The sequence below is a fragment of the Macaca mulatta genome, chromosome 19, assembly GCF_049350105.2.
Source record: "Macaca mulatta isolate MMU2019108-1 chromosome 19, T2T-MMU8v2.0, whole genome shotgun sequence".
NCBI classification, from domain to species: Eukaryota; Metazoa; Chordata; class Mammalia; order Primates; family Cercopithecidae; genus Macaca; species Macaca mulatta.
This window is the reverse complement of record NC_133424.1, coordinates 53226478-53241702: the sequence shown is the minus strand read 5'-3', so window position 1 is coordinate 53241702 and position 15225 is coordinate 53226478. Positions and strand designations below refer to the sequence as shown.

Genomic DNA, 15225 nt, shown 5'->3' with positions numbered 1-15225 from the left:
CCAGGTTCCAGCGATTCTCACCTCAGTCTCCTGACTAGCTGAGACTACTGGTGTGTGATAACACCCTTAGCTAATGTTTGTATTTTTTGTAGAGATGGAGTTTCACCATGTTGGCCAGGCTGGTCTTGAACTCCTGACATCAAGTGATCTGCTTGCCTTGGCCTCCCAAAGTACTGGGATTACAGGCGTGAGCCACCACACCCAGCCCTGTTTTTTTTTTTTTTTTTTTTTTTTTTGAGACAGGGTCTCACTCTGTCAACCAGGTTGGAGTGCAGTGGCACCATTTCAGCTCACTGCAACCTCTGCCTCCCAGGCTTAAGTGATCCTCCCACCTCAGCCTCCTGAATAGCTGGGACCACAGGCACGCACCACCATGTCTGGCTAATTTTTTGTATTTTTGGTAGAGACGGGGTTTCACCATGTTGCCCAGGCTGATCTCGAACTCCTGAGCTCAAGCGATCCACCTGCCTTGGTCTCTGAAAGTGCTGGGATTATAGGCATGAGCCAGTGCGCCAGGCCATAGTCTTTTATAACCTAATCTCAGAAGTATCCTGTCACTTTTGCCACATTCTATTCATGAGAAGTGAGTCACTTTTTTTTTTTTTTTTTTTTTTTTGAGACGGAGTCTTGCTGTGTCGCCCAGGCTGGAGTGCAGTGGCCGGATCTCAGCTCATTGCAAGCTCCGCCTCCCGGGTTTTTACGCCATTCTCCTGCCTCAGCCTCCCGAGTAGCTGGGACTACAGGCGCCCACCACCTCGCCCGGCTAGTTTTTTGTATTTTTTAGTAGAGACGGGGTTTCACCGTGTTAGCCAGGATGGTCTCGAACTCCTGACCTCGTGATCCGCCCGTCTCGGCCTCCCAAAGTGCTGGGATTACAGGCTTGAGCCACCGCGCCCGGCCGTGAGTCACTTTTGAAATGAAATATAGAATGATTTAAAAAAATAAGTGAGTCAAAAGGTTCAGCCCACGTTCAAGCAGAGGGCACCACACAAGGGTATGAGTGTCAGGAGGCAGGGGTCACTGGGACCTCTTAAGGACTGCCTACCACAGCTTCCATAATGAAGCAGGCTCACGGTTCTCTTCTCTTCTCCCTGACAGCTTCTTCTCTGGTCCATTTAGGGACTCCAGTCCTCTGCCCACCATTTTTTTTTTTTTTTTCCGTGATGGAGTCTCGCTCTGTTATCCAGGCTGGAATGCAGCAGCATGATCTCTGCTCCCACTGCAATCTCTGCCTCCAGATTCAAGCAATTCTTCCTACCTCAGCCTCCCAAATAGCTGGGATTACAGGCACCCACGACCACGCCCAGCTAATTTTTGTAGTTTTAGTAGAGATGGGATTTCGCCATGTTTGCCAGGCTGATCTCAAACTCCTGATCTCAGGTGATCTGCCCTCCTCAGCCTCCCAAAGTGCTAGGATTACAGGCGTGAGCCACCGCACCTAGCCTCTGCCCACCTTTGAAATGTGGCGCTTCTCCTGGGCTCTTTCCTGGGCTTAGAGCTCTTCACATTCGGCGTATTCTTCCTGAGGGACATCATCGACTCTTGGTTTCAGCTATCAACTGTATGCTAATAATGTCCAAATCTTCAGCCCAGAGACCTCTCTCCATGACACTACACACAACTGTATTCTAATATAACTCTTTGCTGGATCCAGGGCATGTCCCATAGGTACCTCAGATATAAAAGGTTCAAGAAAGAACTTTGTTGAATAAGTTCTGTGCCTCTATTTTTTCCTGTCTCAATGAATGGCACCTCCAGGCATCCAAGTGAGAAACGTGGGCATCATCCTTGACACAACCCTCTCCCTGACCCTCATATCCAAACATAAAGCCCTGCTGACTTGAGTTACTTCCGGGTTTTTTAAACCTGTTGCCTCCTTCATGTCCCTGATACCAATGTCAATACTGGCCATTAGCATCTCTTGCCTAGGCTATTGCAGTAGCTTCCTGGCTTTTCCTGCCTTCATTCTTGTTCCCTCAGATTCATATTCTCAAAAATGCAAAGCTGCTTTTGATGAAAACCCATCAGCCGCTCCCCATGGCCTCCTAGATCAAAAGATACTTAATGATTGGGCCCCATCTAGTCTCTCCAGCTGCATTTTTCTCTTATGGTTTATGCTTTAGCAATCCCAGCTGCCTCCCTGCACACAACCTACTCTTCCTCACTTGTGTGCTTTTGTTCATGCTTCCCTCCAATTTTAATGACCCCTTCAGAAGGACTATTTCCTCTTTAAAAGTCTTTTTTTTTTTTTTTTTTTTTTGAGACAGAATCTCTCTCTCTCACCCGGGCTGGAGTGCAGTGGCACGATCTTGGCTCACTGCAAGCTCCACGTCCCAGGTTCACACCATTCTCCTGCCTCAGCCTCCCGAGTAGCTGGGACTACAGACGCCCACCACCACGCCTAGCCAATTTTTATTTTATTTTTATTTTTAGTAGAGACGGAGTTTCACTTTGTTAGCCAGGATGGTCTCAATCTCCTGACCTCGTGATCCACCCGCCTCAGCCTCCCAATCCCCTTTAAAATTCAAGAAAATGCCTGGTGTAGTTGTGCACACCTACAGTTCCAGCTACTGGGGTGGGCGAGGCAGTAGGATAACTTGAGCCCAGGAGTTCAAGTTTGCAGTGAGCCATGATAGTGCCACTGCACTCCAACCTGGGCAACAGAGTGAGACATCATCTCAAAAATAAGTAAAATTCAATTTTCCCGGTCTAGTTTTGTGTCCTAGCACACTATACTGTTGTGATTTATATATGCATTTGTGTCTCCTACTGGACCATGAGCTTTCTTGATGGCAGGAATTGCGTCCTGTTCTGCTTTGTGTCCCCAGTACCTTCTATGGAGATCATACAAGTATAGGTACTCAAGCTATGTGTATTGAATGGATGAATGGATGAACTGGAGGTCTACATTAACATATGATTTATATTAGTTGGTTCTTCAAGTCAAGTAGAAGTTAGCCAGGGTAAGAAGAGTGAGAAAGGCATTCCAGTTATAGGGAACTGCAAGTACAAAGGCCAGAAGGTTAAGGGAGGTGAATTCAAGGAAGTGGCAGTGGTTTGGTGTGGTTGGAGTATAGGGTGCATAGTGGTGCTCCCAGGAGCCAGTTACTGTGAAGGTCTGAAAAGCTGAGTAAGGAGTTTGGCTTCTGTCGTGTGTGCAACAGGGAATAAGAGTTTGAAGCAGGGGAGTGATTTGATCAGAGCCATATTGTAGAAAGATTAATTACCTCAGTAGCCAGTGTGGAGGATAGACTAGAAAGGGGGCAAGACGGGAGACTGGGAGGCCAGGTAGGAAGGACATCCATGGGCCAAGCAGGAGATGTGGAGGCCTGAACTAGGACACTGGGTGCAGGGAAGAGAAGAGGAGATGGATTTGAGAAATACTCAGTTGAACTCTATGAAATTCCCGTTTTGTAAGAAAAAGCTAGGTGATATTGTCAATTTCATATATTCATAATTTTTCATATTAATATTAATGAAGTAAATGAACTGGATGGGATTTCAAGTCTTTGATTGGATGTGAATATGAGGAAGAGGAAGGTGACAAGGACAGGGACCGTTTTTCTGACTTGAATGCCAGAACGGATGGAGTGTCACCATGGGGAGCGGGAACCAAGGTCTGGGGGCATGGTAGGGTAGATGACATGTTTAGATTAGACATGTTGATTTTGAGGTATTTTTAGAACCTCTAGGAGGTGGCTGGGTATCCTGATGTGAAGCTTAGGAGAGAGGGCTAAACTGGAGACAAATTTAGTGATTACCAGCATAGAGAAAGCAGTTGTGGGAGGAGATGATTCACCCTGGGAGAGCAGCCAGACAGAGCTGGAGAACCAAGAGAGTAAGGTTTCTTAGACACCAAGAAGATTTTGAAAAGATATCTGTGGCTACATGCTGCAGAGGAGAGTCAGATAGGACTGGAAAGTGTTTGTTGGATTTAGCAAGGAGGAGACTGTCAGGAACAGGGGTGTGTCTTGGGGGACAGTAGTGGGAGTGGCTTGGACTGGCCTCTGGAAGGGCAGGCTGGGCCTGGACTTGGAGGTGTCCCTTCATCCTTAGTAATGCATCACTTCAGCCACCAGGGGGCAGTGGCCACATGGAATCCAGGTTGGAGGGATTCACTGGGGCCCACAAGCTGTTGGAGATATGGACAGCGTTGGGGGACAGGTCCAGAGCAGAGGATGTTTCCTAATGGAGAGAGACATCCCCATGTGAAAAGAGCAGGGAGGAAGTTCTGGGAAGGGCAGCGGGAAGGAGACCTTTCTGTGGGGCAGACAGGAGGACAATTGGAAATCCCCAGTCCTGGCTGGGTGCGGTGGCTTACGCCTGTAATCCCAGCACTTTGGGAGGCCGAGGCGGGCGGATCACAAGGTCAGGAGATCAAGACCATCCTGGCTAACACGGTGAAACCCCGTCTCCACTAAACATGCAAAAAAAAAAAAAAAAAAAAAAAAAAATTAGCCGGGCCTGGTGGCGGGTGCCTGTAGTCCCAGCTACTTGGGAGGCTGAGGCAGGAGAATGGCGTGAACCCGGGAGGCAGAGCTTGCAGTGAGCCGAGATTGCGCCACTGCACTCCAGCCTGGGTGACAGAGCTAGACTCTGTTTCAAAAAAAAAAAGAGAAATCCCCAGTCCTGGCCCAGTGCGATGGCTCATGCCTGTAATCTCGGCACTTTGGGAGATCAAGGCCAGTAGATCACCTGAGCCGAGGAGTTCGAGACCAGGCCATGCAACATGGCAAAAACCTGTCTCTACCACAAAATGCAAAAATTACCAGGGTGTGGTGGCGCACGCCTGTCGTCCCAGCTACTCAGGAGGCTGAGGCAGGAGAAGGTTGAGGCGGCAGTGAGTTGTGATTGCGCCACTGCACTCCAGCCTGGATGACAGAGGGAGACCCTGTCTCAAAAAAAAAAAAAAAAAAAAAAAAAAAAATTCCCCAATTGTGTCTTGCACTTTCCTTCTCTCTGGGCCTTTCCAGGTGCAGGTGGGTTTTATTCAACATGGTACTTCCAATAGCCATGGGTTTGTATTTTGAACGTTAATTTTCTTTGCTCTCACTTCTTGATAGTCTTATTCTGCATTCTGTGTTCAAAACATAGTGAACTTTTTTCAGTTCTCACCTGCTTCCATGTGAAAGCTCTTCTTCCATGGGAACGTCTCCTCCATCCTGACTCCTCTTTATCCTTCAGGTCTTATCTCAGGCATCACCTCCTCTCAGAAGCCTTCCCTCACTGCCCCATCCACCTCCTCTTGGCTCCCATAGAACTTTATCTTGAGTCTTGAATATTCTGGCTGGTAATAATTTATTTATTTATTTGCAATCAGCTTTATTGTGATACAATTTGCATGCGATAAAATTCACCAGTTTTAAGTATACAGTTTGATGAGTTTACACGCACACGCAGTTGTGTAACCACCACCACGATCATGTTACAAAACATTTCCATTACCCCAAAAAGTTCCCTCCGGCGCCTTTGCTGTCAGGTCCCCTCCTTCCACTCCAACCCTTTTCAACCACTCATTTGCTTTTCTGTCACAGTAGTTTTGCTGTCTAGAATTTCATGTAAATGGAATCCTACAGTGTGTGGTCTTCTGCATTTCTCACTTTGGTTGTGAGGTACATCTGTGTTGCTGTGTGTATCAATAACTGTGTATTTATTGTTCATTCCCCCCCGGCAACAACTTCAGATGAGGGTCTCTATGAGGGCAGAGTTGTGTATCATTTGCATTTGTTTCTTCAGCTTGCAACATAGTGCTAGCCCGTGATGGTATTCAGTACGCATGTCTTAAATGGAACCAAACTGAATGCTCAGGAAGAGTCAGCCTGGGAGAGCTTCTGAACCCAGGTGTGCATAAGGCAGGACCTATCTGCAAGATGCCTCATGGCCTTTGCATCCCACTCCAGCTGCTCCTCCATTTACCCTGGCTGGTTCTGTTCAGCAGGCCCTCACTTCTCTGGCCTTCTCTAACCCGCTTCTCTTCACCTGGTCTTCGATTCCCCGCTTGTGGTCTCAGGGCCTGCTCCATTGCCTGCTCCATTGCCTGCTCCAACCTCCTCCTGGTCTTTGGAAGTCTCCACACCACTGAGCCCTGGCCTCCCTGAGTCTGCCAGTCTCTCCACTCCTCCTGCCTGTCCCAGGACCCTACCCACTTCAGATGACTCCACATGTCAGTCCAGCTCTGCGTACCTCTCTCTTTGTGCCTCCGGGTCCCTCTCTCTGGGCCCTTTCTAGGATGATGGAGACAGCTGGCTGCCCCATTCTAGGGAGCTAGGTGGTGATTCCTCTTCCTTTATCTCTTTTGCTTCACCTTCATCCTCCGACTCAAACACCTCCCCATAGGAGATCACTGGGGCAACCTCTAAATTTCATTCGACCAGAAAAGCCTTTGTCTGTTTCTTATTTCTTTCCTTTGGGTCTTTATCTCCTTCTCCCATCTTCTTTCTCCTCTCCCCAGTCCCCTTCACTCTTCCTGATACCCTCACTCCACTCTGCTCACCATTCACCTCCCTTCCTCCTTTTCCTAGCTTCCTCTTTTCTCTCCCACCCATTCTCCTCCTGTCCTTGTTCTCCTCCTTCCTCACCCACCACATCTCCCTCTGCCTGTGTCCTCAGGGCCTCCTCCCTTCCTTCTATACATCCAGTTCCAGGTCCAGGTCTGTCTCTCTCTCTCTCTCTCTTTTTTTTTTTTTTTTTTGAGACAGAGTCTTGCTGTATTGTCCAGGCTGGAGTGCAGTGGCACAATCTCGGCTCACTGCAACCTCCGCCTCCTGGGTTCAAGTGTTTCTTGTGCCTCAGCTTCCCGAATAACAGGTCTCTTCTTTTTGCCCCTTCTCCTTGCACCACTTTTTTTCCTTCTCTCCAGTTTCTTCCCTTCCTGCTTTGTGCGCCTTCGTTTCCCTTATCTCATACCCTTTATCCTCAGAGGTTGGAAGGGAGCCCCAAGACTCGTAACCAAGACACCAAGATGTACACACACACACACACAGCCACAGATGTGTGAACAAATGTTTCATTAATGAGCAAATGCATCTATCTAAAGGTATGTTCAAGGCTGGGCGTGTTGGTTCACACCTGTAATCCCAGTACTTTGGGAGGCTGAGGTGGGTGGACCACCAGCTCAGGAGTTTGAGACCAACTTGACCAACATGGTGAAACCCCGTCTCTACCAAAAATACAAAAATTAGCTGGGCGTGGTGGCATGCGTCTGTAATCCCAGCTACTTGGGAGGCTGAGGCAGGAGAATAGCTTGAACTTGGGAGGTGGAGGTTGCAGAGAGCCGAGATTGTGCCACTGTAGTCCAGCCTGAGTGACAAAGCAAGGCTCTGTCTCGAAAACAAAAAACAAAAAACAAATAAATAAATGTATGTTCAGACGCACACACGCAATTAAAGGCATCCATAGCTTGCAATGTTTTGTACTTAGTATACATCAGGTACTATTATTTGTATACATATTTCCGAAAGATGAACAGGCAGAACGAGGAGGGAATAAGAGCTGAGCTCACTTGTACAGGAAGAGCCATGTACATGCACACCTGTACCCAGAGATGGCCCTCACTCAGACATGCACACACACATATTCCTCACAGGAGTCTAGTACTTCTGGAATTGGGCTATTTCAGAAGCCAAGAAAGCACACATGTTTTTGCTGTGTTGTATGCAGTGTATGGTGTACATCTTTGCTTGTGCCTGGTGTGTATACATATGCTGCATCAGCCTTCGTGGGATCATGACTCAGGGCTGCGCGGAGCCCTAGAAATCAGTTAGGGCAACCTGCATGTGGGGATTGCTTGAGTCTCTTATTGGATCTGACTTTTGTAAGTCCGTGAGGGATGTCAGCTTCTGCTTAATATGGATATTCTGGATAATTAAGATACCAATCATGCATAGGCTGTGGACCACAGACTCTTAACATGCTGGCAAGTAAGCACATGATATGGACTTAGCACATATCAAACGAAGTTTTTTGGATCCTTAAAATTGGTTCTTTAGCCTGGGGGAACATATGGAGACCTCATCTCTGCTAAAAAAAAAATAATACTAGGTGGGTGTGGTGGTCATGCCTATAGTCCCAGCTACTTGGGTGGCTGAGGCAAGAGGGGATTGCTTAAGTCCAGGAGTGTGAGGCTGCGGTGAGCCATGATCACGCTGCTGCACTCCAGCCTAGTTGACAGAGGGAGACCCTATCTCAGAACAAATAAACAAAAATTGGCGCTGTGTGCTTAGTGTATACTCACTGCACACACAATTATTATGTACTTGGTCATTCTTAGAAAAGATGAGCCCTCCCACCCCATCCATGTACTGGTCCTTGTAGGAGCCAGGGCCAAGAGAGGGAACAGGACATCCTTGGCCTCTGCCTTGTCCCTGCTTCCCTTCTAGTAGGTACTCAGGTTGTCCATAGCTCCTCTTGGGTCTATTGTACACGTACAGACAGAGGGACCTGGGAGTCTTCTGGGTAGCTTCATTGCAGGGTCCGGTATTCCTTTTTGCTCTTTCCAGAGTGGATAGTATGTGAGCTTTCATTATACACATCATTTTTTGAGTTCCCTCCTCACTAGTGGGACCCTATGTGCCTTTGCATGCAAGCGGAGTGGGTGTTTCTTATGTTCAGTTTTGTTATGTGCCTTCTGTGGGTCACCAGAACCTGCTCATGGGTGTCTCTTATGTTCACACTAGCTAAGTCTATTAGGTTGGTGTGCCTGCTTTGTAGGCACGGGGGATGGGGTACTTCCTGCATTCGTTTGTGTTGTGATCACACAGTATAGGTCCCAGGGAGGCTGCTTGGTAGGTGGCTATGGGGTGGTTCCGTATCCACTGTGTTCATGCCCTGTAGGCCCATGTGCCTAGTTTGTGTGCAGGTGGAGTGGGCGTTTCCTGTATTTATTTGTGTTGTGAACACACCGTGTGTATCCCAGGAGTCTGCTCTGTATGGGGGGTATTAAGTGGTCCCATGTCCATTATGTACTTGCTGCATAAGACCCATATACCTACTTTGTATGGACAGAGGGTGTTTCCTTGCATTTATTTGTGTTGCGCACACAGTGCAGGTCCCAGGAGGCTGCTCTGTACAGGGAGTAGTAGGTAGTTCTGTGTCTATTATGCACAGGCTGCACAGGTCCTGGGTACTTACTTTGTACGCCCACGGGGTAGGTGTTTCCTATATTTATTTATGTTACGCACTTCCAGTGTAGGTCTTGGGAGCATTCTCCATACACGTGGGCAGTTGGTGATTCTCGTGTTTCACACACACACACGAGGGTCCCGCATGCCCACTCAGTACGCACGGGGTAGCCTTGCTGGTAACAAAGCGAAGGGCGGCTGCAGCTGCTAAGCCAAGACCGCGCAGCGCGTGCCTGCGTCCTCCTCCTCCTCCTCCTCCCTTTCCCTCCCTGCCTTCCCCGTCCTTTTTCCTCCCTCTCACACCCCCTCCCAGGTCTGGGTACCACTTGCAACCCTATCCTCCTCTTTGCACCACTGCGCCCCTGCCAGCAGGGGGCAGGAGCCATGCACCCTCCCAAGACCCTATGCCCACCTTCCTCTGGTCGGAGCCCCTTCACCCTTGGCCTTCCTTTCCTTCCTCCCTGTCCCCAAGCCATAATGTGCCTGGCACAGGGGAGGTGCTTGGTGACTGGGCACTGCCCTCCTCTCTTTCCTCCCCTCCCCTCCCTTCCCCACTCCTCTCCTTTCTGCTATTCTTCTCTCCCCTCCTATCTGCCCTTTCCCCCTTGGTGCTTCCCTGGACCCTCTTGTCACCTTCCTACTTTCTGCTCTCACCCCAGCCTGTCCCTTCCTCCTTTACCTGGGCTCTGTCTCTTTGCCCCCCATCCCCAACCTCGTCTACCAGATCTCATTCTCTATTTCTCACTCTCCGTTTGTCTCTTCTTGTCTCTGTCTCGCATCTCTCTGTGGATCTCTGTCCAACAGAAAGCCTCTTCCAGTGCCTTTCTCCATCTCACTGTGTGTCTCTCTGTGTGTCCCCTGAGGTTCCTCTGTTCCTGTCACTTTCTTGCAGTCTCTGTCCATGTCTCTGCATTTCTCTGCCTCACTTTGACTCTCTGGGTCTCTGCCTTTGCTTTCTTTCTCTCACCATCTCTGTACTTCTTTTCATCTCTTTTTATGTCTTGATCTCTGTTTCTCTCTTTGCACATTTCTTTCTGTCTCTGTTTCTTAGGTTCTCTCTCAGAATCCCTATGTATATTTCTCTGTGTTTCTGTCTACACCTCCTTGTTTGACTCTGTCTCCTTGTTTGACTCTGTGTGCCTTTTTCTCTCTCAGTCTCAGTCTCTGTATCTTTTGGTCTCTGTCAGTGTCTGTCTTTCTGGCTTTGCATCTCTCTGTCTCTCTTTCTCTGTCTCTTTCAATGGCTCTTTCTTAATCTCTGCTTCCTCAGGTCTATCTCTCTTACCTCTGTGTGTGTCTGCCTCTGTCTCTATGTCTCCCTATCTCTGTATCTCTGCAACACTGCCTTGCATCTTCATTTGTCTCTCTTTGCATGTAGCTTTCTTCTATCTCTGATTTGTGCATATCTATCTCTTATTTCTGTGACTCTCTCTTTGTGAATTAGTCTCTTTCTCTCTTCATATATATTTTTTCACTATTTCCCTATCTCTGTGTGTCTACTTCTCTGTGGCTATCTTTCTGACTCTGCATCTCTCTCTCTGCATGGACCTCTTCTCCTTATCTCTTTGTCCCTGGGTGTCTCTGTGGTTCTTGGCACCCCTTTGTGTCCCCATCTGCTCCCTCCTCCTTCCTCTCCCCCCACTCTGTCCCTGTGTCTCTATGTTTCTGTGTGTCTCTGGACATCTCTCTGCCTCTATGAGTCTCTCTCTTTGCCTCCATGTCCCCTATACTTCCTGCCCTCTCCCTTCTCCTTTTCCTCTTTGTCTCTGGGTGTCTCTTTGAGTCTCTGGCTTTTAGGGCCTCTCCCTGCCTTTGAGTCCCCTGTGCTCCCCACCCTTCTCTGTCTCTTTTCTCTCTGTGTGTCCCTGTGTCTATTTGTTTCTATGTGTCTCTGTGTCTCTGAGCATCTCTCTACCTCTAGGAGTCTTTCTCTGCCTCTGCATCTTCTGTGCTCCCTGTCCTGTCCCCTCTCTTTTTTTCCTCTGTCTCTGTCTCTGGGCGTCTCTGTGTCTCTGAGTATCTCTGTGAGTCTCTGGACCTCAGGGTCTCCCCATACCTTTGAATCCCTCTCTGCTCCCTGCCCCTCTCCCTTTCCCCTCTGTCTCTTACTGTGTGTCCGTGTGTCTCTGTGTCTCTCAGTATCTCTGTGAGTCTCTGTGGGTCTCAAGGATTCTCCTTGTCTCGGTGTTCCCTTCTATTCCTGCCCCTCTCCTCTATCTCTGTGTCTCTGTTTCTGCATATCTCTGCATCTCTCCGTCTCTGTGTCTCTCTGTGTCTCTGTGGGTCTCGGGCCTCTCCCTGCCTCCGTGTCCCCTGCGCTCCCCGCCCTCTCCCTCTCCCTCTCTCCCCCCTCGCTCTCTCACTCGCGCTCTCTCTCTGAGCATCCTTGGGCCCGGGGTTGCCATGGGGACAAGGTGGGAGCCGGGGATGGCGCGCGCCTGGGCTCGCGCCGGCAGCTCAGGCGAGGAGCAGCGGCCAGAGCAGCGCCAGCAGCAGGCAGCGAGCGGGCGCGGGAGCGGGAGCGGGAGCGGGGGTAGCGTTGGCGGCGGCGGCTCCTCCTCGGCCATCCCCTCGGAGCCGTGCAGCTGACGCGCATGGCGAAGACAGCGGCGCCTACCGATGGGAGCAGCGGTAAGGCAAGGCGGCGCGGCGCAGCCGGGCGGGCGGGCGGCGGGCAGCCTCCTCCTCTCCCCAGCTCGCCTGCGCGCCCGCCCGCCCGCCCTCCCTTCCTCCCTCTCCCCTCGCAGCCCCTGCCCGCCCGCCCGCCCGCGCCACGCTCGCCCTTCCATTTAAAAATCTTTAAAACTTTGCATATTAATATCTGCGCTTTGCATAATCTGACCCGCGCTTTATTGATTGCAAGAAGCTTAATGCAGCCGGCTCGGCCTATTGCAGAGAGCTCTCCGGGCGGGAGCCGGGCGGGCGCCGCTCACTCCGCACCGCGCTCCGGCTGCCCGCCGCCGCCGCCGCGGCCCCGGCCCTCTCGCCTCCCTCTCGGCGCCCGGCGCCGGGGCTTTGCCCCCTGGCTGGGTATTTTTATTATTTGGGGATGGGGTGGGGGTCAGCTTGCTCTCAGTGGCAGTGAGGGAACCAAAGGAGAGGTGTACGTGGGGGCGGGGGGAAGGGATGGGAAGAAATGGGGACGGAGAGGAGGTGAAGAGGGAGAGGAAAAAGGGAGAAGGGGCAAGAAGGATGGAGAAAGGAGAGGCGTGGAGGGGGAAGCAGTAGAGAGAGGAGAGGGCAGTCGGCTGAGGACGGACCTGAAAGGACGGAGGAGCGGAGGAGCGAGAGCCGAGGCAGAGGAGAAAGGAGGGAGGCAAGAGCGCAGACTAGAGAAAGAGCCTGACGGCCGCAGAGCTGAGGAAAGAGGCAGGCGGTGGGCGCTTCGCCGCTGCTGCCCCCAGGCCAAAAAATAAAGAAAAGAAAAGAAAAGAAAAATACCAATAAAAAGACGATGAAAATAAAACAAATCGCAACCGGGGCCACTGAACACAAAAACGAGCGAGGACGGAGAAGAGAGGCGAGGTGGCATCTGCTCCCGGCTGGCTGCGGTGCTTCGGAGAGGCTCCCCGGGCTGGGCGGGACCCCATTTTGACCCTGCATTTGAGGAAGGGGCGACTGTGGAGAAAATGAGGCGAGAGGGGGTCAGGGCTGGTGGCGGTTCCGCCTGTTTTTTTTTTTTTTTTTTTTCCTCTCTCTCTCCTTTCCTGGGGGTGTGGGGGCCGGTTTAGTATGATGATGGTGAGGATATTGGTCGGTGATGGTCTCTGAAGCTCCGAAGCAAGCAGGGTGCATGGGGGGGAGAGGTAAGAGGGCACAGGGAACGAGAAAGGGCTGGGGGGTGGGAATGAGGGGTGAGAGAAAGGAGCAGGGTGCCTTGGACAGCAGAAACGGTGAGAAATAGGAAAAAGCAGCCGGGATGGGGCACTCAGAGGCGGTGGCATCTCAGGCAGGAGGAGAGATAGCAAACGGAGCTCCAGGGCCCCAGAGTGATGTTGGGGAGCCACGGTGCACCCCTCAGCTCTCTGGATAAAGTCTGTAACTTGGGGAACCCCTTCGATTGCCTGCTGCCTCTTTACTCTCTTTTCTTTCCCTTTTCATGTCCTTTCTCGGCTCCTTTATTTCTATCTCCTTTACTGTTTTTTCTTTCTCCCTGTTTTCCAGTTTCTCTGTCTCTTCCTCCTCTCAATAAAAGCTTTCCCCTCCTCCCCACCCCTTAGTTTTTCTTTTTCTACCTCCCTTATCTGCACCTCCTTCTTTTTTCTCCCCCTTTTCCCTTCCCCTTTCCCCCTTTCTTTTATTCTTCCCTTCCTGCCACTCATTTCCCCTGTTGCCAGCTCTTTCTATTTCCTCCCTCAGTTTCGTTTATTCATCACTCTTGCTGCTCTGGCCTTCAACAGGGTGCCAGGGAAAGGGGCTCCATGCAAAGGCAGGAATCCCCAACTTCCTACCAGAGCCTAACCCCTGTTCTGAAACCTCATATATTTCTACTCTCTTTTTTACCCTGAGTGGGGGTTTGGGTCTGTCCCCTGGGTTCCAGCGCCACCCCCTACTTCCTTGTGGCCTCCTGGAGAAGTCTTGCTCGATGCTCACTGGGGCTCTGGGAGGGGGAGGGGAAGATCTTAAGTGAGGGCTCATGGCTGTGGACTCAGCCCCACTGAGAAGGGTGTGGACAGAGAAGAAAATGACATGGATGCCTAGCGGGAAGTGAAAACGGGAGGAAATTGGGGCGGAGGTCCATTTGAGAGAGTCCTTAGAGCTTTCGAGTCCAGGTAAAAGATCCTGAGAGAAAGCCTTTGGCCTGATGACCACTCCCCACTTTCTGCCTCCTTCCTGGGGCCCCTGGAGTTGGGGAGTAGGTCCTGGATTTAGAGAAAGATCCAACCAGCCGCTTTGCTCAGTAGCTTTTAGTTCTCTTGCCATCTTGTCAGGTGGATTTGTTCTTCCACCCCCCAGGATATAAGTGGAGGGTACAGAGTCAGTGCGCAGTGGGGGGCTGGTGTGTACAGAGTCAGACCATGACGGCAGCATGCAGGTGTACAAGGCCTGCATGTGTGGCGAGATGTGTTCAGGAAGGACTAACTGTGTGCTGGGCCTGGAAGCCTTGGTAGACTGAGGAGCCAAAGGTGTAGAATCGTGACATGCATTTTCTGTGGGGGGCCGGGTACTGGGGGTCCCCATCATGGGTGACATATGTGCACGAAGGAGTCAGTGCGAATTTGTACTGATGTCTCCCTCGTCTTGATGTTTATGTACCACTCGCTATGCGTGCACTCAGGAGGCCCTCTTTGCCTCCGTGCATGGAAGCCGTCCACGCGCGTGCAGGCCCGTGTACCGAGTCTGGCTTCAGCAGTGGACACGTGACACTTTGTATGTGCAGCGTGTTTGGAGTAGAGGCTCTGTGTATGGGTACTAGGTCTGAATGTAGTGTGTGCACACAAGGGTGCACATCAAAGAAAGTCACATATGTGAAAGTACGATTTCTGCATGGAGATAATATTGTTATTGCTCAGGGTCTCTGTGTGTCCCAGGTAAAAGGGAGGGTGGGTTTGTGAAGCAGGGTTGGGGTAGAGTGATGAGAGATGTGTGAGTGCACAGAGGTCATGGGCATATGGCTGAGTTTGACAGTATGCTTGCACAGCAACCTTGAAGCTGGGTTCAAGAAAACAAAACAAGAAAAGATCCCCTCTCCCCGCAGTCTACCAGCCCATGAAAACCTTCCCTGGACCTTCTGTAGTAACAAAGCGTCCCATGTCAGGGGGTGACAGGCAGACCAGGAGTAAAGCTGATCAGGGCCATAGGCAGCATCTCCAGTTGCTGATAATGCGATTCCATATCTACTTCCTGATTTATGGGTAATGCTGGACAGAGGCCCATCCTTGCTGTTGGAGAGGTCCAGACCCCCATTTCCCTGAGGCTGCTGGTGAACCCTGTGGCAGGTTGCAGTGTCATCTTTGGGGGTCTTGGTTGCCCTCACTTCCCTCTGCTAGTCTTTGCAGGGAAAATGGAAAGTGTCTGTGTCAGGGCCATGTATGCACACACCCCTGTACCCATGCTGTGTGCGTAGAGGTTGTTAGCCTATATGTCCTAGACAACATGCTGGCCA

The 15225-nt window shown here is 50.7% G+C and overlaps 2 protein-coding genes across 8 annotated transcripts in view; one reads left to right on the top strand and one right to left on the bottom strand.

Moving 5' to 3' along the window:
• The window catches only part of LOC144337526 (uncharacterized), a 211581-nt gene that overhangs the window by 8583 nt on the left and 187773 nt on the right, over nt 1-15225 (bottom strand). The gene's annotated exons all lie outside the window — the stretch shown is intronic.
• POU2F2 (POU class 2 homeobox 2) overlaps nt 1-15225 on the top strand; it is a 109182-nt gene that overhangs the window by 9397 nt on the left and 84560 nt on the right. For 2 of the 7 annotated variants that reach the window (XM_077982976.1, XM_077982973.1), the window contains exon 1: nt 10781-11750. The exons of 3 other annotated variants lie outside the window; for them this stretch is intronic. The gene's annotated coding sequence lies outside the window, so the exon portion shown is untranslated. Of the gene's footprint in view, nt 1-10780; nt 11751-15225 lie in introns of those variants that run through there. 2 more of the 7 variants (XM_077982972.1, XM_028838867.2) reach the window with 2 other exon arrangements.